Source organism: Pristiophorus japonicus, chromosome 3 (genome assembly GCF_044704955.1).
Source record: "Pristiophorus japonicus isolate sPriJap1 chromosome 3, sPriJap1.hap1, whole genome shotgun sequence".
NCBI lineage: Eukaryota > Metazoa > Chordata > Chondrichthyes > Pristiophoridae > Pristiophorus > Pristiophorus japonicus.
This window is the reverse complement of record NC_091979.1, coordinates 269,460,185-269,486,679: the sequence shown is the minus strand read 5'-3', so window position 1 is coordinate 269,486,679 and position 26,495 is coordinate 269,460,185. Positions and strand designations below refer to the sequence as shown.

General features: G+C 42.4%; 2 protein-coding genes and 1 pseudogene across 9 annotated transcripts in view; all 3 read right to left on the bottom strand.

The window, feature by feature from the left end:
- plekha1b (pleckstrin homology domain containing, family A (phosphoinositide binding specific) member 1b) overlaps window positions 1–16,727 on the bottom strand; it is a 126,965-nt gene extending 110,238 nt beyond the window's left edge. For all 8 annotated transcript variants that reach the window (XM_070876697.1, XM_070876699.1, XM_070876698.1 and 5 more), the window contains exon 1: window positions 16,613–16,727. The gene's annotated coding sequence lies outside the window, so the exon portion shown is untranslated. The remainder of the gene's footprint in view (window positions 1–16,612) is intronic.
- On the bottom strand, window positions 9,399–9,625 carry LOC139260626 (U2 spliceosomal RNA; annotated as a pseudogene).
- A 6,871-nt stretch (window positions 16,728–23,598) lies between the features above and the next one.
- Window positions 23,599–26,495, bottom strand: part of btbd16 (BTB (POZ) domain containing 16) — a 183,470-nt gene continuing 180,573 nt past the window's right edge. The window contains exon 19 of the transcript XR_011592757.1: window positions 23,599–23,737. The gene's annotated coding sequence lies outside the window, so the exon portion shown is untranslated. The remainder of the gene's footprint in view (window positions 23,738–26,495) is intronic.

Genomic DNA, 26,495 nt, shown 5'->3' with positions numbered 1-26,495 from the left:
AAGGAACACCATGGCCCCAGGCACTACCAATAGTGCTATGTAGCATTAGGGCAACCCCGAACAGAACTAAGCCCATTTGAAATTATAACAGGAAGACCCATGTCGCTGCCAGGAACTATCGATTTACGGAAAGCTGATGTTCACTTAATGAGTGACACTTTGTTATCATACTGTCAGAACTTAACCAATGCTATTAGTTCTGTTTCCCGACAGGTATCGGCAGCTTGGGGTAATCCACCCGAAGGAGGACACGACATCATCCCGGGAGTCTGGGTCTATGTGAAAAAGTTGCATAAAGAACCTTTGGGTGCCAAGTGGGAGGGACCTTATCAAGTGTTATTGACCACCCAGGCAGCTGTTAAAGTCCAAGGAAAGAAAGCCTGGATCCACCCTTCACACGTTAAACGAGCACCCGTAACTGAAATCGAAATCTAATAAGGACAATTACTTTTTGCGAAAATGTATAAATTTACTGTAGTATTGATTGTAGGTATTCTAGGCATAGGCCTACTTCTTACTATACGACCCTCTGCACCAAAGGGAAATAGTAGGGTAGCAAGGGAATTACATGTAAATACCTTTTACTTTTATATTGCTTGTTTATGTTATGCTTAAGGAAAGGTTGTTTACTGGTTGAATTAAGATATTGATTTGGATTAAATTGGAATAAGGTTAATTAACCTACTAAAACCAGACTTCCATTGTGGCCACGATGGAACTCGGGTTGGTGTAAATTTGTGTGGAAGCTACTAGTCCTGACATGTGGCGAAACAAATCAACAAATTTTAGAAGGAAACTCTATTAACATTATTTTGTAGAATGTTTAACCAGTGATACCTGAAGTTTTATGATTCAGTTTGTGAAAGAATCAAAGGGGGGATTGATAGAGTATTCAAACAGACTCATTTAGACAGACTGTGAAAATTCACAGACCCCCAAGTCAAGGCTGCTACGTGCTGCTCAGCATGTTGCATTAACTCATCAATCAACTTGACATTTTCGGACCTTGGGTGGCGAGCCAATAAAACGTTAAAAGATTTTCAATTGAGCCAATAAGGTCAAAGAAGGCGAGTTCTTTTCTGTAAATTGATCCAGGTATAAAGTACAGCCATTTTGACCATGTGTCTCAGTAAGAACAAAGACCTGGCTTGAAGCCAAGCAGTTTGTTGCTCTCTGCCAGTATTAAAAAGTTAAAACCATCGGAGTTCGTATTTCATTGGAAATTAAGAGATCTAACAGTGAGGTCTCACCTGGAATATTGTGTTCAGTTTTGGTCTCCTAATCTGAGGAAGGACGATCTTGCTATTGAGAGTGCAGCGAAGATTCACCAGACTGATTCCAGGGATGGCTGGACTGTCATATGAGAGACTGGATCAACTGGGCCTTTATTCACTGGAGTTTAGAAGGATGAGGGGATCTTATAGTAACGTATAAGATTCTGACGGGACTGGACAGGTTAGATGCGGGAAGAATGTTCCCAACGTTAGGGAAGTCCAGAACCAGGGGACATAGGCTTAGGATAAGGGGTAGACCATTTAGGACTGAGATGAGGAGAAACTTCTTCACTCAGAGTTGTTAACCTGTGGAATTCCCTGCCACAGAGTTAATGATGCCAGTTCATTGGATCTATTCAAGAAGGAGTTAGATATGGCCCTTACAGCTAAAGGGATCAAGGGGTATGGAGAGAAAGCAGGAAAGGGGTACTGAGGGAATGATCAGCCATGATCTTATTGAATGACAGTGCAGGCCCGAAGAGCCAAATGGCCTACTTCTGCACCTATTTTCTATGTTTGAGATCATTCCAGTTTTTTTTCTGTGTTCCATTGTGGGTTTTATTCTCTTTCATTCCTTATTCTGTATCTTTTTAAATGCAGTTCATCCGTAATATATTCCAGTTCTGAGGAAGGCACTATACTCAAAATATTAACTTTTATTCTCTTTATAGATGCTGCTTGACTTGTAGGGCTAAAAATTCGCTAACCTTGCGATCGTTTTTTTCAGCGATATTTCATCGTTTTTGGCGAGAAACGGCGAACCAGAAAATTCAGAGAAGTCTTGAACTGGCGCTTTCCAAATACCACTGGAGAGAGGAGCGCCGCCGTGCAAGACTCGAAATATTGCTTTGGCCAAAAATTTGGCTCTTGAACACACCCGTATTTAGGACGGAAAAAACCACCATGGAAAAAGCTGTGTTGCAGCCCTTGGATCAGCAGTAAGTATGAAGACCTGCTAAAAAGGCAAGTTAAATTTTTTAATTCTTTTGCAGTGATTTGCTGGTTAAGTATCTTGTGAATATTTCATGATTTATTTTTTGCAATTTATCTTTAGGTGTTTTCACCCCCCACCCCCCAGGCCCAACTCGCAGCGGTATCAGCCTCGGAATAAAGTTGCTGAGGATCGCGGTTTGCACCATGAATTCTTGTGCAACGCCATTTTTACCGCTGTGCAAATTGAAGCTCGAATTTACTGTCTCATAGTCATTGCGTTGCCATTAATGATAATTTGGGCGCAAAAATGCAATTATGGCCGAGAAACAAATTTCTAGCCAATGGTGTTTCCAGCAAATTCTGGTTCACGAGTTTTAACTACTGTTAACCAGATGCCTTAGGTGAAGACACAATTAAAATCCCAGTATTTTAAACTGATCTATATTATTAAATGTTTGGTTTTGTGTGAATGCTTGTGATATCGTGCTGTACTACTGTCGAATCCCTTCAACCAATTAGAGAGTCAGCTGTGCCTCAGTTGGTAGCACCCACAATTGAGTCATCAGGTGCTTCTAAACTGCGCGCCGATGCAGTAATGGGAAAGGTCCCGCACAGGCCACTCATCGGCTTCTCCACTGTAAATACCGCACATGCACGGAAATTCAAAGGAACCACACACCAAAAGAAACAGGCTGCACAGAACGAAGCGCAGCTTACAGGGAACATTGGTCAAAAGGTTGTGGGCTCATGTCCCACTCCAGAGACTTGAACACAAAAATCTAGCCGGTCACTCCAGTGCAGTACTGAGGGAATGCTGCACTGTTGGAGGTGCCGCCTTTCGGATGAGCTGTTAAACCAAGGCCCCGCCAGCTCTCTCAGGTGGACGTAAAAGTTCCCAAGGCGCGATTTCAAAGAGGAACAGGGGAGTTATCCCTGGTGCCCTGGCTAATATTTATCCCTCAATCAACATAACAAAAAACAATGATCTCATTGCTGTTTGTGGGAGCTTGTTGTGCGCAAATTGGTTGCCACGTTTCCTACATTGCAACTGTAACTACACTTCAAATTTTAAAAAGTACTTCAATGGCTGTAAAGCGCTTTGGGACGTCCGGTGGTCATGAAATGCAAATCTTCGTTTTCTTTTAAGAGATCCAAGTGTTCTTTTCCTCAAAAATGAGCACTGAGCACTACTAAAGCTTCTCATTTGTACTTTGGTATATATCTTTGACTCACTGAGGAACACCATGGGAATTCAAGTATTTGAAAATTCAGAATTAAATTAAGAATTTATTCACCAAACCTACAGAATATGGAATTAAATATTAAATTCTTATTCCCTCACCCAGTCATATTTTGAGGTCTTTTTTTTAAAAAAAATTGAAGTTGGAATTTTTAATGCTATATTCAAAATATACTCATTAAAATATCATTCCAAAAATTTAAAAAAGGGCAGCAAGCTTTAATAAATCTCAACTTCAAAACATAATCAAATATGGATGATTCAAAAAGTATTGAAATATTCTATATGTAAAAAAAGTAATACATTATTACCAATTTTATGTTTAAAGACTACTTTCAGGTTGCTATGCTTTCCGCAAAAATAGCCAATTTTTCCTGGGGACACTTTATTTCCCCACCCCCCATTGTTCTGTTAGCTCCCTCACACCTTCACATATACCAGTGCATCTCCAGGAATGGCTTCTCTTCTCACCAACATACTGCCTACCTCTGGAGTCCCCCAAGAATCTATCCTTGGCCCCTTGCTCATTTACAGTCTGCCCCTGGCAATATCATCCAAAGACATTCAAGAGAATTTTTTTTCGTCAATATGTAACAAGCCCAACACGAGAGGGGGCGGTTTTGGATTTAGTTTTGGGGAATGAAGCTGGGCAGGTTGAAGGGGTATTAGTGGGAGAGGACTTGGGTGCAAGTGACCATAATTCAGTTAGATTCAAGTTAGTTATGGATAAGGACAAGGATAGACCTGGAATAAAAGTCCCAAATTGGGGAAACGCTAACTTTGCTAAGTTGAGAAGTGATTTGGCCTGGAAACAGCTACTTGTAGGTCAATCAGTGTTGGAACAGTGGGAGGCATTCAAGGAAGAGATCCAGAAGGCTCAGGCCAGAAATGTGCCCTTACAGAAAAAGGGTGGGAATAACAATTCTAGAGCCCCTGGATGTCTAGGGACTTACAAGGGAGGATAAAGAATAAAAAGAAAGCTTATAACATAAACCAACAACTAAATACTATAGAATCTTTGGAGGAATATAGAAAGTTAAGAGGTAAAATTAAAAAGGATATTAGGAATGCTAAAAGAGCATGAAAAATTCTTGGCTAGTAAAATTAAGGAAAACCCAAAGATGTTCTAAAAATATATTAAGAACAAGAGGGTAACTAAAGAAAGGGTAGGGCCTATTAGAGACCCACGAGGGTAATGTGTGTGTGTGGAGGTGGAAGATGTTGGTATGATTCTTAATACTTTGCATCTGTTTTCACAAAAGGGGCAATGCAGATACTGCTATCAAGAAGGAGTGTGAAATTCTGGATAAAATAAACAGTGAGAGAGGAAGTATTAAGGAGTTTAGCAGCTTTGAAAGTAGATAAGTCCCCAGGCCTGGATGAAATGCATCCCAGGCTGTTGAGTGAAAGAAAAGAGGAAATAGCAGAGGCCTTGACCATCATTTCCCAGTCCTCTTTGGATTTGGGCATGGTGCTGGAGGACTGCTAATGTATAAGGTACCCTTATTTAAGAAGGGGAAAAGGGATAGGCTGAGTAATTACAGGCCCGACAGCCTAACCTCAGTGGTGGGAAAATTATTGGAAAGAATCCTGAAAGACAGGATAAATCTACATTTGGAAAGGCAAGGATTAATTAGGGACAGTCAGCATGGATTTGTTAAGGGAAGATCGTGTTTGACTAATCTGATTGAATTTTTTGAGGGGGTAACCAGGAGGGTCGATGAGGGTAGTGCTTACAATATATGTGCGTGTATGGACTTTAGCAAAGCTTTTGATAAGGTCCCACATGGTAGACTGGTCACGATTAAAGCCCATGGGATCCAGGGCAAAGTGGCTAGTTAGATCCAAAATTGGCTTCGAGGTAGGAAGCAAAGGGTCATGGTTGATGGATGTTTTTGTGACTGGAAGGATGTTTCCAGTGGGGTTCCGCAGAGCTCAGTACTGGGTCCCTTGCTTTTTGTGGTATACATCAATTATCTAGATTTGAATATAGGGAGAATGGTTAAGAAGTTTGCAGACAACACTAAAATTGGCTGTGTGGTTGATAATGAAAAGGAAAGTCATGGACTGCAGGAGGATATCAATCTACTGGTCAGGTGGGCAGAGCAATGGCAAATGGAATTTAATTTGGAGAAGTGTGAGGTAATGCACTTTGGGAGTGCTTATAAGGAAAGGGTATTCACATTAAGCGGCAAGTCACTTAAAAGTGTACATGAACAAAGGGACCTTGGAGTGTTTGTCCACAGATCCCTGAAAGTAGTAGGTCAGGTGGATAAGGTGGTTAAGAAGGCAGACGGAATGCTTGCCTTTATTGGCCGAGGCATAGAATACAAGAGCAGGGAGGTTATGCTTAAATTGTATAATACTCTTGTTCGGCCACAGCTGGAGTACTGCGTGCAGTTCTGGTCACCATATTATAGGAAGGACGTGATTTCACTCTAGAGAATGCAGAGGAGATTTACTAGGATGCTGCCTGGAATCTGGAATGGAGAATCTTAGCTATGAGGATAGGCTGGGTTTGTTCTCATTGGAACAGAGGAGGTCGAGAGGAGACCTCATTGAGGTGTACAACATTTTGAGCGCCTGGATATCGTAGCTAGCAAGGGCCTATTTCCCTTGGTAGAGGGGTCAATTGCGAGGGGGCATAGTTTTCAGGTTGTTGGTGGAAGGTTCAGAGGGGAGGCTTCTTCACGCAGTGGGTTGTGGGAGTCTGGAACTCACTGCCTGGAAGGGTGGTGGATGTAGAAAGCCTCACCACATTTAAAAGGTGCTTGGATGGGCACCTGAAGTGCCGTAACCCGCAGGGTTACAGACCTCGAGCTGGTAAGTGGGATTAGACTGGATAACCTCTTGTTGGCTGGCGCAGATACGATCGTTAAGTACTGCAGGGCATCAAATATGGTCAAGGTGATCTCCTAGACTAGTTTTGATCGCCTGGATGGGTCGGAGAGGAATTTTCCCAGATTTTTTCTCCCCCAATTGGCCTGGGTTTTTAAATCTGGTTTTTGCCTCTCCCAGATCACATGGTTCTGGTTGGGGTGGAGTGTAGAATGTTTGGTGCAAGGGGTGTCGCAGTTGTGTGGGGTGGACTAGTTGGGTTGGGTGCTCTTTCCCTTTCCACCATCGTTCATCGATTTACATGTAACCTTCAGTGCTGCTGACCGAGGGCTGTGTGGCTCTTTGTCGGCTGGCGCGGACACGATGGTTGAAATGGCCTCCTTCTGCGCTGTAGATTTCTGTGTTTCTACATGGTCAGGTTCCGCACATCGCTGATGCCCAACTCTACCCCTACCCCCACCCCCCTCTCGATCCCTCTACTGCGTCTGTTGTCAGACTGCTTGTCCGACATCCAGTCCCGAACGAGCGGCAATTTACATACAATTTTACAGTACAGAAACAAGCGATTCAGCCCAACAGGTCTACGCAGGTGCTTATACTCCATATGAGCCTACTCCCACCCTACTTCACCTCACCCTCCAAGATCACAAGAAATCGGAGCAGGACTAGATCATACAGCCCTTCAAGCCTGTTCCGCCATTCAGTAAGGCCATAGCTGAACTTGTATCTCAACTCAACCTTCCCGCACTATCCTCATGTCCCTCAATGCCCTTAGTATCCAAAAATCTATCAATCTCAGTCTTGAATATACTAACGACTGAACATCAACAGCCCTCTGAGGTAGAGAATTCCAAAGATTCACAACCTTTGAATGAATAAATTTTTCCTCATCATCAATCCTAAATTGCCAACCCCTTATTCTGAGACTGTGACCCCCCCCCTATTGATGGCTGTCAGTTTTGGGCTCCCTAAAGTGGAAACATCCTCTCTGTCAACCCTGTTGAACCCCTTCATAATTTTAAAGATTGCTATCAAGTCTTCTCTTTGAGAGAAAAGAGCCCTACCCTGTTCTTCTTTCCTGACTGTTGTACCCTCAGTTCTGGTATCAAGCTTGTAAATATTTTTTGCTCTTTCTCCAGTGCCTCTATATCCTTTTTGTAATATGGAGACCAGAACTATGCATAGTACTCCAAGTGTGATCTCACCAAGGTTTTACACAAGTGTAACATAACTTCTCTACTTCTGAATTCCATTCCTCTAGAAATGAACCTAGTTTGCACTTTTTATGGCTTTCTTAGCCTGCATTGCTACTTTTGATGATTTGTGAATCTGTAACCCCTAGATCCCTTCACCTCTACCTCATTTAGACTTTTATTTTCCAAGGAGTAGGTGGCCTCCTTACTTTTCCTACCAAAATGCACCACCTCATAGTAATGTTTATCAAAATGTATTCACACACTCATTCTGCAAGTTTGTTAATGTCTTCTTGTATTTTGTCTCCATCTTCCTCAGTATTAACTAGACGCCCCCCCACCACTCCTCCCCCCCCCCCCCTTTGGTGCAATCCGCATTTCCTCCAGTAAAGCATTGGAAATACCAAATTCACCTTCAGTCTCCATCCCAAACTCCATACCCCGCCACCAGTACATTTTATTAGAATTAAGAGTTATATTAAAAGTAGCTATTAGTATAATAAAAATATGAAATCCTTTAAAAAGTGATGGTCAGGGAAATTTGTTGACCTTATTCATTCAAAAAAGTTCCAGCCCAACCATATATAGTTATTGAAATTACACGTGTCTAATCAAAATGAGAATTCTGTCATTTTGAACGAGGTCAGAAGGAAATGATTAGCATTTTATGGCATCAATCTTAACATTCACTTTCCAACACAATCGGTCTTTTTTGACGAGAAACAGCTTTATCACCAGGGAGTGAAATGTTGCGCACTTCATAATGTTTTTAAAATGCACACTGGCAAGATTTACATCATGTCTATGTTAAAATGAGAAAGAGAGGTTTGGCAAAAACTTCTTTATAAATATAAGTAGTTAAGGAAGCATTGTTAAGAATTCATGAAATGTGCTAATTTCATTAACTGTTTCAACTAAATTAGTATAGGACTTCTGATAGTGGTACTTTTGTGCAGTAAGCTTTTATGAACAGTAAATTTAGGTTCTCATGATGAAATTCCCTTCGAAATGCAATATACAATTCTCTTCAGTAATGGCAAACATACAATAAGCACAATTAACATGAGCATCAGAAAACACTACTGTACATGTTTTGATTTAAGAATGCCCGTACTAATTATTTTTGTAATAAAATATTCTCTCCTGAAATAATTCACTGAACTTGGGCTAGTTCCAAATTCCAAGACGGCACAAGATATTGAACACATACTTAACTAGGAAGTGGTTTAAACAAGTCCAAGCTCGTTTGGATTTTATTTTTCAAACAACAATGTTCAGAGGGTCAATGGCCCCACCAGAAGATTTAAAAAACAGATCTCAGCATATGTCTGTGTTGGTTCTCTAACCACCACCATCCTGTGAAACCAAATTATCACAAAGTTCCATCTAATGGCACTTAATTTAAAAAAGTTAAGAAACTCAATAAAAAATATATAAACAAGGCTCAAAATTAAATCTGCTCGGAGATACTGTATGTCAAAGCAAACCATCGACATTGGGCGTGTAACTGATCTGATGTATAGGAATGCAAATGAAGACAGACTCATGGAATGCAATATACAGGAAATTTCTTCAGCAAATTTGTTGCTAACTATACTAAATACTTGTGCGCTGAACGTACAAGTCAGCAAACATATTTGCAGTTTGTGCAATGCTGACAGAATAGTAGCTGCTGTTAACTGGACTTATTACTTGCCCTGCAACTTGAAAACCAATTGTTGCACAAATGCCATCTCCACAGAATTCAATATGCAAAAAGTACATCATGACAAAATTTGGAACTTGTACATCTCACATTGTATTTTTTTTTTTAAATTCGTAGCCAATCGTTCCAATTCTTTGTCAAATCACAAACGCCAGAGGTCACCTTGCACATGCCAAGGATCACTCTGCGCCAATGCTCTTAGCCAAAAGGCCTAGAGCCACTGCACCGTTCCTGGAAGTACTGCAATACCAGGTTCGTGCCATGGAGGTGGATGGGTCAGGTCCCCCACACACCTCCGTGGAGGTGGATGGATCAAACCTCCCCACCCACCTCCTGTTTCCAAAAATGCAAGCATATACCTTCCTGACCAGGGAGGAACCACCCTGGGGTCATGGTGGCTGGTCAGAAACGGTACTACACTTGATCTTAGCCAAAAGTATTTGTGGGATTCCACGGGAGCAGATGTTTCAGAAAATAAACTTAAAAGAAGGAAAATTAATTTGCCTAATTTTGCAATCAAGTATGCATTACCCTTAACCTTGCGAGTGCACTGCACTTTCTGATACTCATATTGCACCGAGACTGAGCATGCAGAAGGTCCATTTTCACACCTTTCAAAGAGGATATTCTATCTAGTGGTCTGAGTAAAAACAGATGAAGTCCTTGCCCGACTGAGAATCGAACACAAAACCGCTAAAGCAAGCACTGCAGCTGCTATCCAAATATACTTACTATTCCTGACATCCTAACTGGAAATATTTACACTAGTACATCATATCTGTACATAACATTTCAAGCACACCTCCATGTTTACTAACTGTAAACAACCATATCACAAACCAATACCATCTTTTATTCCCCTGCTTCATATGACCACATATTCATATATGTAACATGCAGTTTCTCACCGACAAAAATAGTCTTTCCATCTGGGAAGGAAAATAAACGGATTATGGATACCTCCAACACTTCTAATTATAAGAGGTCACTGTGATTGAGAAATCTGGGGTTTTATGGTAGCTTCTCAGCAATTGAGCTGAAGATTATTGGGCTTTAGATGTCAAGAACTACCCATTTCAAATCTCTAGCTAAACCCTTATGTAACAACCACGATGCCTCCTGCAAAATGAAGCTGTTTACATCAATTCCTCCTCCCACTCTTCTGCCAGAGTGTCCTACAAAGCAATATGGTGAAACTTATCACAAACATGCCCAGATGGATTGTTGTCTGACAGCTGCACAACTAACACTGGCAATTACAGGCTCAAGAAAAAAAAACATAAATTAGTAAACTACAAAGCCATAAGTCTAGCCTGTTTTTCCCAACCCAACTTAACATTTTGTAAATTGTAACCCAACAAGGTATTACCAACAAAAAGCAAAAAGAAACTGCAGACACTGGGAACATAGGTAAGGAGCAAGACATTCAACCCTGTTCCACTGTTTAATTAGATCATGGCTAATCTGCACATCAACTATATTCACCTGACTTTCCTCCATTCTCCCTTGATCCCTTTACAAAACAGAAATCTAGCAATCTTAGTCTTCAATTGACCCAGCACCCAGAGTCTTTTGGGGGAATGAATGTTGCAAATTTTCCATCTTCATTTGCAAAACTTGCTTCCTCAATTCTCTTCTAAATGACCGATCTCCAATTTTATTGGGGCTGAAATTCCAGTCGGAGGCTTCCCGCGGGCAATTGTCTCCGACCTGAAACATTTCTACGAATTTACCTGGTGGTCCGGGAGGAGCCTGCGATTCCAGTGGGGAGGCCTTCTCTTCCCGCGCTGCGAAGCGCGCTCCTGTCCTCGAAGTTCCAACGCAGAAGGTGCAGTCACGTGACTGATCAGCCAATCAGGTACAGTATTCCACAGTTTTCTCATTAATAGCAATGAGAACTCCTTATCTACGAGTTCTCATTGTTTTTTTTCTAATTAATAGCAAAGACACTAAACACGTAATAAAAACACACCTCACATAATAAAAATGAAAGTTAATAAATTAGAGACATTTTTTTTCCGAGTTTTTAAAATTTTTTACAAATTAGTTAATTATGTAACGCAGTGGGCAGTGTTTTTAAAAATAATGTGTTTTTAAAATTTAATTTAATTATATTTTTGTATATTTTAAAACTCTTACGCCTGTAAAAGTAGGCTACGCGCCTGCTTTTATCAGGCGCAAGAATTTTGAGGATACTTGCTGGGCACTGTGCGCATTGTGTGCTGAAAACCGGCTTTTGCGATGCCTTCCCTGATCCGTAGACACTCAGTACGGACCGGGGGAGGCCAGAATTTCCAGGCTATTATGTCCCCTCATTCTGAATTCCACTCGAGGAAATAGTTTCTCGGTACCTGCCCTATTGAATTCCTTTATTATTTTAAATCCCTCAATTAGATCACATCTCAACCTTCAAAGATCATGGGAATATGAGGTGGGTTTATACAATGTATACAGATAATTTAACCCTAAAATCCCTGGTATAATTCTGGTGAATCCCCATTGTATCCCTTGCAAGGTCAATACATCTTTCCTGAGGTTCTGTGCCCCAAAAAACAGCTCTGTACAACTGAAGCATCACTTCTTCACTTTTGAATTTCAACTTCCTTGAGATAATGTCCAACATTCTAATAACCTTTCTGATTACCTTTTGGATCAGTGATTTATATACATGGACACACAACAGCTCCTGCCCTCTAACCATTAATATTCTGCTTTGTCTTTCTCCGATCCAATATTGATGATCTCACACTTCACCATAATGAACTCCATCTGCCATAGTTTTGCCCACTCATTTAATCTGTCTCCTGCAAATACTCTAATTGGCAGGATGAGATAAGTGGCGTCCCACAAGGCCTCAACTATTCACTGTATTTATTAACGACTTAGATGATAGGATTGAGAGCCACATATCCAAGTTTGCCGATGACACAAGGATAGGCGGCATTGTAAGCAGTGTAGACAGAAGCATAAAATTACAGAGCTATTAATAGATTAAGTGAATGGGCAAAACTGTGGCAAATGGATTTCAATATAGGAAAAAGTGTGAGGCCATCCACTTTGGACCTAAAAAGGATAGATCAGAGTACTTTCTAAATGGCGAAAAGCTAGAAACAGTGGAGGTCCAAAGAGATTTAGGGGTCTATGTACATAGATCATTAAAATGTTATGGACAGGTACAAAAAATAATCAAAAACGCCAATGGAATACTGGCCTTCATATCTAAAGGACTACAACACAAGACGTTAGAAGTCATGCTGCAGCTATACAAAGTCCAGTTTAGACGACACCTGGGGTACTGTGTTCAGTTCTGGACATCACACCTTGGAAAGAATATATTGGCCTTGGAGAGAGTGCAGGGTAAATTTACGAGAATGATACCTGGACTCTAAGGGTTAAATTACAGAGAGATTACACAAAAGAGTGTATTCTCTGGAATAGAGGTTAAGGGCTGATTTGATCAAAGTTTTCAAGATATTAAAGGGGAACTGATAGGGTAGATACAGACAAACTATTTCGGCTGGTTGGGGAAATCTAGGACTAGGGAACAGCCTAAAAATTAAGAGCCAGGCCTTTCAGGAGTGAAGTTAGGAAACACATCTACACGCAAAGAGTGGTAGAAATTTGGAACTCTCTTCTGCAAATGGCAGTTGATACTGGGTTAATTATTAATTTTAAATCTGAAATTAATAGATTTCTATTAACCAAAGGTATTAAGAGATATGGAGCAAAGGCGTTTTATATGCCGTTGTCACAGATCAGCCATGATCTCATAAATGGCAAAACTGGCTCAATGGCCCACTCTTGGTTCCTATGTCCCTTTGTAACGTCCTGCTCCCATGCACAAAACTTGCAAATAGAACAGTACCAGCACAGGAGGCCATCTGGCCCATCGAGTCTGTGCAGGCTCTTTCGAAGAGCAGTCCAGTTAGTCTCACTCTCCCGTTCTTTCCATATATCCCTGCAATTTTTTCCTCCTTCAAGTATTTATCCAATTCCCTTTTGAAGGCTATTATTCTATCTATATCTACCAACCTATCAGGCAGTGCATTCCAAATCCTAACCACTCATTGCATAAAAAGGTTTTCCCCATGTCGCCTCTGGTTCTTTTGCTAATCACCTTAAATCTGTGCCCTCCAGTTATCGACCGTTCAGCCATTGGAAGTAATTTCCCTTCATTTACCCAAACTAAACTGTTCATGATTTTAAACTCTCTATCCCTTCATCCAAGTCATTAATATATATATAATATATATGTATGGTGAAAAGCTGAGGCCCCTGTATAGATCACTGGAGACCACTTGTCACATTCTACCAATTAGAGAATGTCCCCTTGATCCGACTCTGTTACCTCCCAACCAATTACAGACCCATGCCACAAGGTTACTTCCAATTCCATGCACTCAGCTTTGCTAATAATCTCTTCTGCAATGCCATATCCATATAGACAATATCCATACATCCATAGACACAGCCCTTCACCATGGTAGTGACCTCCTCAAAAAATGCAATTACATTAGTCATGCATGACCTGCACAACCCAGCCTCTCATCACCTCATACTAGTAAGTGCTCAGATTTTTCAATCCAAAAAGGCACAATTCCTAAATCTAGAGAGTGCTTTCGAAAATTATGACCAACGCATCTGCAATTTCCTCAGCTATTTCTTTCAATATCCTGGGGTGGAAACCAGCAGATCCTGGAGATTTGTCTATCTTAAGTCCCATTATTCTCTCCATTGCCTTATTAAAAAGACTAGAGTCCAAAATTGCCCCTTTCCTCAAAGTCTGTTACCGCCGTTTCGGCGGCCACACTGCAGAGTAGAATGGATATTTTGAAAATTGCCCTCCTACGGTATCCCGGCAGTGACCCTCCCCCCCCCCCACTTCTGCCGATCCATCCGAAGTGCATCATCAGAGCGCGCACCGCCGACGTCCCCCCCAACCCGATGCGAAATTCCACCGAGAAAATCTTGATGCCGCCAGCAGATTTTTCTCTGCCGGTGCACGGTTTGTAAAATGGTGGTATGGCCGCATTTAAAGTGGAAGGTGCACTGCCGCAGCCGCCATCTTATTTTTTTTTGTCGGCCAACTGCCAGGTCGGGCCGACAATTATGGCCCCGGGTTCAGTCGGGCCACCAACAGGCAGCCTGGCACCCCCACTTGGGTGCCAGGCCACTGGCCCGGCCGAAACACTCCCTGATGGCCTAGTGGACCTAACTAAAATAAACAGAGTTTGCAGCGGCCCTCCCCTTTAAGTGAAGGGGAGAGGCGTGGTGACGCGCCAGCTCGATGACGTTATCAGCACTACGCTAATGAATGACAGCGGCAGACAGTCCGCCCGCACCCTATTTCCACCCTCCAGTGTGCGAACTTCCGCCCGCATTACGACTGATATCCGGGGGAAAAAAGCCAAAGAGCGGAATTTCACTCGAGGCCACCGCATCCTTTGCAATGGTGAAAACAGCTCAAACAGGATAGGTGCGCCGCTTTTCTGGCAGTGGACAATTTCGGCCCCATAGTACAGGTGTATCACCAAGTTCCTCCCTTTGACTTATTTTTAGGTTTCCTTGTACTGCTGGTATCTTCCTCTACTGTGAAAATGGATACACATTACTCATTTAACAAATCTGTCATTCCTTTATTATCCATTAATAGTCTCCCTGCATCCATCTTTAATGCACATTCCTCTTTACCACTCTCTTTTTCCTCTTATTATACAAGAACTTCTGCTGTTAACTATGATATCAGTTGCACGTTTCTCATATTCCTTTTTGCACTTCTGACTATCTTTGTTTCGGTGATGTTTTTTTTAAATAGCTCTCCTGCTCTGCTGAATTTCCAATTTTTCTTGCATTTGGCTGATGCAGTCTATTACCTCATTTGTTGACCATGGTTACTTAACTAAACAAGTGGAGCCTTTGCCTTTCAGAGGCATGCAGTGGTTTGTATCGTACCAAATACTTCTTTGAATACCTCCCACTGTTTGTCTGCAGGTTTACTATTCATATTTCAGCCCAGTCTACCATGGTTAATTCATTTCTCATCCCTGCAAGGTTTGCCTAACTAATCTCTTCTCCCTCTCAAACTCAATCATATTTTGGTCACTATTTGCAAGATGCTTTCTCACCATCAGATTAACTAATTCTGGTTTGTTACTCATCACTAAATCCAGCATGGCCTGTTCTGCTGTCAGTTCTAAAGCATAATTGTTCGAGAAAAATGTCCCAGATACATTCTGTAATTCATTGCCTTTACTACTTAAGCTATTCTTCTCCCAGTCTGTGTGAAAATTAAAATCTTCCATTATAACCACATTGTCTTTGTTTCATGGTCCCTTGATCTCGACTATCAGTTCTATAGACAACTCCTGCCAGAGTATTGCATCCTTTGCTGTTCCCTTAACTCTACTCAGTGTTTTCACTGCCCGCATCAATACTGAAATCGCTTTTATTATGGCAAGTGTGTCTTTTATCAATATTGTTGCTCCCCCTTTTTCAACTTCCCTATCCTTTCTAAAGATCCTGCAGCCTGGAACATTTCACTCCCAATCATGCTCAGATTGTATCCAGAGCTCTGTAAATTCTTATCAGGTCAGGCAGCACCTGTTGAGAGAACAGTTTGACAAAGGCTTTGCATCCTAAACGTTAATGCTTGTGTTCTTTCTGCAGACGTTGCCTGACCTGCTGTGGGCTTCCAGTATTTTCTGTTTTGTTTAATGTATTGCCAACCATCCCCGAAGAATTACATTCGCTTTATCAGATTTGTTTTTTTTTAAAACCATGAAGAAATGTAACTTTTTTTTAAAGCTCTTCGCTTACAATGTAACATTTAGACGAGCAAAAGCTGTGGAATTCAATGTGAACCTAGCTTCCAACCAAGCAATCTGATGCAAGATAAGTTCCAGCTCCAATTATCCATTCCTTACAGTAGATGGAAATATTTTACAATGCCTCTAATATACCAGGTGGCGGAATAAACTACAGTTGAAGCAACAACAAAAAAATAACCATAGTGACAAACCACCTGTCTCTACAATCCCAAGTATAACAAGATAGAAACATCCTACAAAGTAGACGCACAATTTCCCGAGCAGCGTCCTTGTACGAAAGACCCGTTTTGCTGGGACCATTTCTTGGTGCAGGCTGTGATTTGGTGCTGTCGAGAGACGTGTAAGCGGCGCTTCCCCGGCACAATATTGCCTGCTCTCGCTCCCTCCCGGGAAAAGGAGGGAGAAAAGGAAGGAATGCTTCGGTCCATCAGGACAGCGATAGCCGTCCGCCAGGGTGCGACGGCGCTCCGTCTCTCGCCCCAGCAGCGCCCGCACCACACTAACTTCCAATCGGCGGAAAAAACAAGCACCCACTGCCCGCGGTGCGGCTCCCAAGGGGAGTCGGGAATCGGAGCCGCACGCCCGGCCGCTGTCACACTCACCCGAGCGTCACCCGTGGGGAAAAAGAAAACCCAAACCGGTCCCCTGTTTACCGACGCTCCCCGCCGAGCTCGACCCACCAGAACATTGCCCAACTGCCCCCGCCTCCTGCTCATTCACGTTGTTTCCGGGTCAAACACCCCCTCTCTCCACAGGTCACTGGCATACCGGATGTTCCGTCACCTGCCCCGCAAAGGTTTCTGGGGATTGTGGTTCGCTGGGGAACAAGATGCTGCTGAAGTGCCACTCTTGTCCTGATGTCGACGCAATGAATGGAACTAATTGGTCCAAAGCACAGCTCAAATCGAACTTGGAAAATTAGGAAAAGCTGACAACTCAAAAAAAGCCGATGCTGGAAGTCTGAAATAAAAAGACTCGCATTTATATTGCGCCTTTCACGACCACCGGACGTCCCAAGCGCTTTAAAACCAATGAAGTACTTTTGGAGTGTAATCACTGTTGTAATGTAGGAATCACAGCAGCAATGTGCACACAGCAAGCTCCCACAAACAGCAGTGTGATAATGACCAGATAATCTGTTTTTGTGATGTTGATTGAGAGATAAATACTGACCAGGACACGGGGATAACTCACCTGCTCTTCTTCGAAACAGTGCCACGGGGTCTTTAACGTTCACCTGAGAGGGCAGACAGAGCCTCAGTTTAACGTCTCATCCAAAAGATGGCACTTCCGATAGTGCAGCACTCCCTCAGCACCACATTGGAATGTCAGCCTAGATTTTTGTGCTCCAGTCTCTAGAGTGGGACTTCAACCCACAACCTTCTGACTCAGAGGTGAGAGTGCTACCAACTGAGCCACGGCTGAAAACAGAAAATGTTGGAAAACAATCAGCATCTATGGAGAGAGAAACAGAGTTAACATTTCAGGTCGATGACCTTTCTCATCGGCCAGAAGTGTTAATTCTGTTTCTATCTCTATAGATGCTGCCTGACCTGCTGAGTAAATTCAGCATTTTCTGTTTTTTCATAGAAAAACACCCCTGAATATAAATATGTGACTTGTAGTTGTACTGAAAGTAAAGTTGGGTGTAGGCTTGTCATAACTTATGTTGCACCTGTACCAAACATTCCATTAATAGTATAATTGAGTGTGGCAAAAATTGTGGGGTTTGTCCCTCATTTCTTCTGGGGAAATATGGGCTGATGTGGATCTATATTAATCCTCAATGTTGCTGAGTGCCAGCTTGAACGGGGGAATTGGGAAAAGAGTGCCAGCTTGAAATACGTGTCAACAGGCAGAAGAGTAGAAACCTGAACTGGTTGGGGGTGTTTGGGGGGAGGAGGAGGGTGGGGTGTTGTGACCTGAGTACGTCTCTCTCCCCCCGCCCCAGTTCACAGAGGCACTACTCCTTCTCAAATGTTAGCTTCGCTAAATTGATGGGATTCTGAATGTGAAGGTGTGTGTTTAAGGTCATTCGAGGACTCGATCACATAATGTAAGACGATACATCAGTGCAGTCATGAGGCTATGCCGCATTTTTGCAGATGCTTTCTCTCACATGAGATATTAAGCCAATGTTCCATCTGCCTATTCCAGTAATTCAGATGGACATTAAAGATCTCATTGTACTGTTCAACGAACAGGCAGATCTCCCAGTATCCTGGCCAAAAGTCCTCTCTCAGCTAGTCACCAAAGAAAGATTAACTAGTTATTCCCCAGGGCCAGATAGTCTGCATCCCAGAGTACTTAAGGAAGTGGCCCTAGAAATAGTGGATGCATTGGTAGTCATTTTCCAACCTTCGAGAGACTCTGTATCAGTTCCTATGGACTGGAGGGTAGCTAATGTAACCCACTTTTTAAAAAAGGAGAGAGAAAACAGGGAATTATAGACCGGTCAGCCTGACATCGGTGGTGGGGAAAATGTTGGAATCAATTATTAAAGATGTAATAGCAGCGCATTTGGAAAGCAGTGACAGGATCGGTCCAAGTCAGCATGGATTTATGAAAGGGAAGTCATACTTGACAAATCTACTAGAATTTTTTGAGGATGTAACTAGTAGAGTGGACAAGGGGAAGCCAGTGGATGTGGTGTATTTAGACTTTCAAAAGGCTTTTGACAAGGTCCCACACAAGAGATTAGTGTGCAAAATTAAAGCACATGGTATTGGGGGTAATGTATTGACGTGGATAGAGAACTGGTTGGCAGACAGGAAGCAAAGAGTAGGAATAAACAGGTCCTTTTCAGAATGGCAGGCAGTGACTAGTGGGGTACCACAAGGTTCAGTGCTGGGACCTGAGCTATTTACAATATACATTAATGATTCAGACGAAGGAATTGAATGTAATATCTCCAAGTTTGCAGATGACGCTAAGCTGGGTAGCAGTGTGAGCTAAGGGGCTGCAGGGTGACTTGGACAGGTTAGATGCATGGGCAAATACATGACAGATGCGGTATAATGTAGATAAATGTGAGGTTATTCACTTTGGTGCTAAAAACAGGAAGGCAGATTATTATCTGAATGGTGACAGATTAGTAAAAGGGGAGGTGCAACGAGACCTGGGAGTCATGGTACATCAGTCATTGAAAGTTGGCATACAGGTACAGCAGGCGGTGAAGAAGGCAAATAGCATGTTGGCCTTCATAGCGAGAGGATTTGATATAGGAGCAGGGAGGTCTTACTACAGTTGTACAGGGCCTTGGTGCGGCCACAGCTTGAATATTGTGTACAGTTCTCCTAATCTGAGGAAGGACATTCTTGCTATTGAGGGAGTGCAGCGAAGATTCACCAGACTGATTCACAGGATGACAGGACTGATATATGAAGAAAGACTGGATCGACTAGGTTTATTTTCAATGGAATTTAGAAGAATGAGAGGGGATCTCATAAAAACATATAAAATTCTGACAGGATTGGACAGGTTAGATGCAGGAAGAATGTTCCCGATGTTGGGGAAGTCCAGAACCAGGGGTCACTGTCTAAGGATAAGAGGTAAGCCATTTAGGACCGAGATAAGGAGAAACTTCTTCACTCAGAGAGTTGTGAGCATATGGAATTCTCTACCACAGAAAGTTGTTGAAGCCAGTTCGTTAGATATGTTCAAAAGGGAGTTAGATGTGGCCCTTACGGCTAAAGGGATCAAGAGGTATGGAGAGAAAGCAGGAATCGGATACTGAAGTGAATGATCAGCCATGATCATATTGAATGGTGGTGCAGGCTCGAAGGGCCGAATGGCCTACTCCTGCACCTATTTTCTATGTTTCATTTCAAAGCTGTTGTCGGATTTGGCTATATACAAAATGGTTGCTCTTCAGTATCCTTTTGAGGGTATTGTTTTGTCCTCTGTCGTGTTGTTAATAAACAATTTCCGCAAGTCAGCCTGTAACTCTTTCTCATAGCCTTGAAGTTTGCCTTCTGCAGGGAGTCTCACTTCACTTTTATCCATTGTCAGGTCAGACCCTGACTGCAGATTCATTTTGGAGTCATACAATAACTGTTGTTTCAGTGAGAAGCAAAACCTCTATGCAGCAATACTACAGTAGTGATAGAAATGCACCCTAAAACTACAATAGGAGTTGTTAGCCCTCAATAATGCTGAATTCTAGGTCACATCAAACTTAATCGTGTTGTGGTCACTATCACCCACATTGTGCAAAAGCCACCATTCTCTGAATGATATAATTCTAACTATTATCAAATCAAGCTGAGAGCTGCGACTTATAGTTTCACTTATGGATTGAGTCATGAAGCAATCATGCATATGATTTACTTGCTCAGATTCCTTGGGCATTACAATTTATATTTGATTGGTTAATATAACCTTCCTGTTTTCACATAAGCTCTTTATTTCCTCAAGCATAACACATCCCCCTTCTTGTTCTGACTCGGTGATCTGTAACAAATTCCAAATGTCATTTATGTTTTCTTAGCAATAGAAACATTCTGCCAGAGTAGTTTGTTGTCACTTTCCATAGGATCTATTTTCTTAACCTCTCAATTGTCCCTGACATATAGAGGTTAAAATTGCTGTCAGGCTCGATGGCATCATCGAACCCTGATTAGCATCTGTGAATTAGGACCCGAATGATGGGATCGCTTACTCTGAAAAATGCATGCTGGCGATATGAGCAGATAAATGTTTAATGCGTTCTTATGTCATTCCTGTCTGCTATTTTAATGTTGCATTAACCTGTTTATCTTCAATGGAATAATACCTCCAACAAAGGGATATCACACAATGTGTTCAGCATTCACCAACTAACATCACCAACAGTAATGTCCAGGTTAAGGAGCAGATTTGGAATACTGTGAGGATTTGTTTTTGTCTGTGTTAAGAAAAAATAGATACCTGTTGCTCTCAAAATTAGATGTGTACACAGGTTAGAAATTCCATGTGATTATGAAATGTTGGAGTTTCAGAACAGATCTATCAGTTCAAAACTGGACATCCATGGCGCTGTGGGCCATCAGCATGAGCAGAAATGTACACCACAATCTGTAATCTCATCACCCGGCATATCCCTCACTCTACCATTTCCATCAAACCAGGCGACCAATCCTGGTTCAATGAAGAATGTAGAAGAGCATGCACAAGGCGTACCTAAAATCTAGTGACGCTACATGCTAAACAGCAGAACTGGTATGCTAAAGACAGAGCCATACAACTGCCAGGCAATGATCATCTCCAACAAGAGAGAGGCTAACCACCACCCCTTGACATTCAATGGTATTACTATAATTGAATCCCCCACCATCAACAACCTGGGGGTCGCCATTGACCCGAAACTTAACTGGACCAGCCACATAAATACTGTGGTTGCAAGAGCAGGTCAGAGGCTGGGTATTTTGTGGCAAGTGACTCATCATATATAGTGACTCATCTCCTGACTCCCCAAAGCCTTTCCACCATTTATAAGTCACAAGTCAGCAGTGTGATGGAATACTCTCCACTGCTTGGATGGGTGCAGCTCCAACAACACTCAAGGAGCTCAACAACATCCAGGACAAGCAACCTGTTTGATTGGCACCACATCCACCACCTTAAACATTCACTCCTTGCACCACAAGCATAATGTGGCTGCAGTGTGTACCATCTATAAGATGCACTGCAGCAACTTGGCAAGGCTTCTTCAATAGCGCCTCCCAAACCCGCAACCTCTACCTATCACTGCCAATTTAACTTGAAAATATGTCTAAAGGCCAAACTACCTCAGAACCCATTATGCAGTTTTAGATAATGGAAACCTACTTTTAAGATTTCTTACTTTGAGATTTTTTTCAATGAATAGAACAGCAAAAACCTAAAAGAGTAATAAGTAGTTGCTGGCAGAAAAGCATCAATTCTTGTGCCGTAAAACCTTCAGTTTCATTATACAAGCTAATAATGCTTAAACACCTAGACATAGAAATTCGATATGAGTGTACGGTGCAAAACTAACGAGAGCAAATCAGCAGCCCGTTTTACAGTCGGCCTGATTTTCTTATTGAACTCACATTGCAACCTTGATTTATAATGCTCTATATTCAAGTCTCTGGTAGCTATTCATTATACTTTAGAGTTTAATACTGGCCTCATAACCTTTTCATTACTGAAAACATTTTGCTTTCAAAATATGCACAACATTTATTTCCAAAACAAAGACTTTCTGTACATCTTAATACTTAGGGAAACTAAACAATGTTTCTTGATTGAGAATATAGTAAACAAACATATATGGCTGAACTTCAGTGGAAAAGAAAATTGGGTGGGGTGTATAAGAGGTGACCAATTTTCTAACACTAAAGTTGAAAGTCCTGCCCATTTTATATATACAATTATGTTATTCCCATGGTCCCTACCACTGGCAGTGCACAGCAGTATTAAAAGACAATACATTTGAAAATATCAATCATTACTCTTACTTTGCACTGCATCACTCTTGCACTCTTGGATAGGATATTAAAAAGGAACTGTCATCTGTTGGATGATCCCTTACCCTCCAACCTGTCTCTCCTTGTTACAGCATTTCTTGTCTTTCTTTATTTTGTAGACATGACCGGTGCTTTTCTGAACATTCCTCCTTTGCTGCTCATTAGCTGCAAAAAAATGTTGTCCTGCATGGTCTTCATCCTTCCTTTATCCTCACTCTGTTGAAATCAAAATTTATGATGCAATCTATCACTCTAACTCATTCATTGCCAGTACCTAACAACTATAGAGCTTATTAATTCCCTCAGTCTTTATTTTCCCTGACAATATTCAAGCTTTTAAATTCCAAGTTTGGCATCATCTATTCACTATTTCCTGATTTACCTTACCTCCTCTTTTATTCTTTCTGACCTCGGTGATGTCCTGCACTATCAAGCCTGGTCTTCCATCTTGGTTTCTTAATGAAAAAAATGCAGCTCTCTAATTCACTCAAACTACTGTCTGATGTCATGCAAGAGATCACACAGGGGCTTGATATCTTGTAAATATGTGGGCCTCCTGTCAGTTTCTGTAAAAATGGAGAATCCACCTGATTCCAATATGTGTTAGAAACATTAATGCAAGTGTATTCTTGAACAGAATCCTTTAACACCATTTATGAATTATGGTTCTTTGACAATCAAGAAATGAGTACATTTGTAAAAGTGTAATAATTTTGGCATAAAATGCCATTTAAGTTGCCAAAAGGATCACAGAGACAACAATGATTGATATGTCAAATATATTGGAATTTAGTGGTGCTGATTTCAGGCAAAGAACAAAAAAAATGTTTCTGCAATGATTTGTTTCTCAAGCAGTGACATGCCTATCTAGTTTGAGTAACAAGAATGCATAACAGCTATACAGTTCTGCAGGATAACTTTTAAAATAGTTCCCAAAAAACATTTTGATTTATAAAAAAAGTTGGACTAAAACTCAAGAGTTTGCCAAAAATCATGCAGTCATATAATAAAGACAATCAAAATGCTAAACTCAATGGGCTAGTATTTCTACTATTTAAATGGTATAAGTGATTTGCAATCTACAGAAAGTTCTAAATCAGCATTGCATGATCCAGCATAATTTTCACACTTTAATACTAAATACTTAACGATTTACTACCAAAGTTATATTAAAAATAACAATTTTGAAAAGTTATTTCCTCACCTTCAGGAATTATTCACAGGTGATCCAGGACTTGCCTCTGTATCTGTGATTCTCTGAAAATGTATATTATACAGTGTTCTCTGTTTCGGCTTTCTGTACCTGTTACTTTTTTTTCCCTTTGCTGGATCTGTTTGTTAATTTATCTGTTTCCTTGTGCCCCCCCGACCCCCGCTCAATATATTTTATCTCTGCCAATGTAGTCACTACCTTTGTGTTTGTGTGTTTCCTTTTGTAGCTGTCGGCATTTTTGCAAGAACTAGTTGATCCATAGTATTACACAAAGGATGTCAAGGCCAATTTTAATTTTTCAGGTGAAGCAAGGTTAAAGGTGTCTGCAAGAATGGAATCAATGTGGGGGAATGTAAAGAGGAGGAAGTAAATAGGAAAGGGAGAAGAGGAGGTGAGGTGAAAGAGAGGAGAGGCGGGAGGGGAGTGGGAGAGGGAGAGTGTTGTGTATCTGTAAAGCATGCACTCCCATGTTCCACCACCAGGGAGCGCATGCCCTGAAGTCCCAAGAGATCCCAGCATCCCTTGGGAGCACTGGATATAAGCCGGCCCCTAAGGCCTGTTACTGACTCTGGAGTGTCTTAATAAAGACTGAGGTCATTGTTACTTTAACCTCCCTATGTGCAGTCTCATCTGTGTTAGGAACACAACAACTGGCGATGAGTATACGAATCCAACGCAAAGATGCAGCAAACTGTGGGCACCCTGGAGAAGTTCTCTGAGGGTGAGGATTGGGCAGCCTATGTCGAACGGTTAGACGAGTACTTTGTAGCCAACAAGCTGGACGGAGAAGGAAGCGCTGTAAAAAGGAGAGCGGTCCTCCTCACGGTCTGCGGGGCACCGACCTACAGCCTCATGAAGAATCTTCTGGCTCCAGTGAAATCCACAGATAAGTCGTATGAGGAGCTGTGTACACTGGTTCGGGAGCATCTTAGCCCGAGGGAGAGTGTGCTGATGGCGAGGTATCGGCTGTATATGTACCAGCGATCTGAAGGTCAAGAAGTGGCGAGCTACGTCACCGATCGAAGGCGACTTTCAGGACAATGTGAGTTTGATGGCTACCTTTTTTGTACTGGGCATTGGCCACGAGACCATCCTACAAAAATATTTGACTGTAGAGACACCGACCCTCAGTAAGGCCATTGCGATAGCACAGGCGTTTATGTCCACCAGTGATAACACCAAACAAATCTCTTAGCACACAAGTGCTAGCAATGTTCATAAATTTACTGGAACTGTGTTTGCGAGCAGAAATATACAGGGTAGAAACCACGAGTCTGCAACTGCCAGCTGGCCTCAGGTGACCCAAATGACTCAGAGTCCGCAACAAAGGATGAATGCAAGGCAATTCACACCTTGTTGGCGTTGTGGAGGCTTCCATTCAACCTATTCATGCCGCTTCAAAGGGTATGTTTGCAAGAGCTGTGGAACAATGGGACACCTCCAACGAGCTTGCAGACGAGCTGCAAGCTCTGCAAAACCTGCTAACCACCACGTGGCAGAGGAAGATCGGTCCATGGTGGATCAAAGCAATTTCGAGCCTCAAAGAGAGGCAGATGCTGAAGTGCATGGGGTGCACACATTTTCGACGAAATGTCCACCTATAATGCTAAACATAAAATTGAATGGCTTACCCGTAGCCATGGAACTGGACACTGGCGGTAGCCAATCCATCATGAGTAAAAAGATGTTTGAGAGACTGTGGTGCAACAAGTCACTCAGACCAGCCCTGAGCCCCATCCACACGAAACTGAGAACGTACAACAAAGAGCTTATCACTGTCCTGGGCAGCACAATGGTCAAGGTCACCTACAAGGGCACGGTGCACGAACTGCCACTCTGGATTGTCCCAGGCGATAGCCCCACACTGCTTAGAAGGAGCTGGCTGGGCAAAATCCGCTGGAACTGGGATGAAATCCGAGCGTTATCACGTGTCAATGAAGCCTCATGTACTCAGGTCCTTAACAAATTTCCTTCTCTTTTTGAGCCAGGCATTGGAAACTTTTCCGGGGCGAAGGTGCGGATCCACTTGGTCCCAGAGGCACGACCCATTCACCACAAGGTGCGAGCGGTACCTCATGATGAGGGAGAGTGGAAATCGAGCTGGACAGGCTGCAACGTGAGGGCACCATCTCCCCAGTGGAATTCAGCGAGTGGGCCAGCCCGATTGTTCCAGTACTCAAAAGTGATGGCACGGTCAGGATTTGCGGCGATTATAAAGTAACTATTAATCGTTTCTCGCTACAGGACCAATACCCGCAACCTAAGGCAGACAACCTATTTACGACGCTGGCAGGAGGCAAGATGTTCACCAAGCTCGACCTGACTTCGGCCTACATGACGCAGGAGCTGGAGGATTCTTCGAAGGGCCTCACCTGCATCAACACGCACAAGGGACTGTTCATCTACAACAGATGCCCGTTTGGAATTCGGTCGGCTGCAGCGATCTTCCAGAGAAACATGGAGAGCCTACTCAAGTTGGTGCCACGCATGGTGGTTTTTCAGGACGACATATTGGTCACAGGTCGGGACACCGTCGAGCACCAACAAAACCCGGAGGAGGTCCTCCAGCGACTGGATCGTATAGGGCTGCGGCTGAAGCGGTCAAAATGCGTCTTCATGGCAACAGAAGTGGAGTTTTTGGGGAGAAAGATCGCATTCGGACCACAGACGCCAAGACAGAGGCTATCAGGAACGCGCCCAGGCCACAGAACGTCACGGAGCTGTGGTCGTTGCTGGAACTCAACTATTTTGGTAACTTCCTACCGGGGTTAAGTACCCTCTTAGAGCCCCTATATGTGTTAT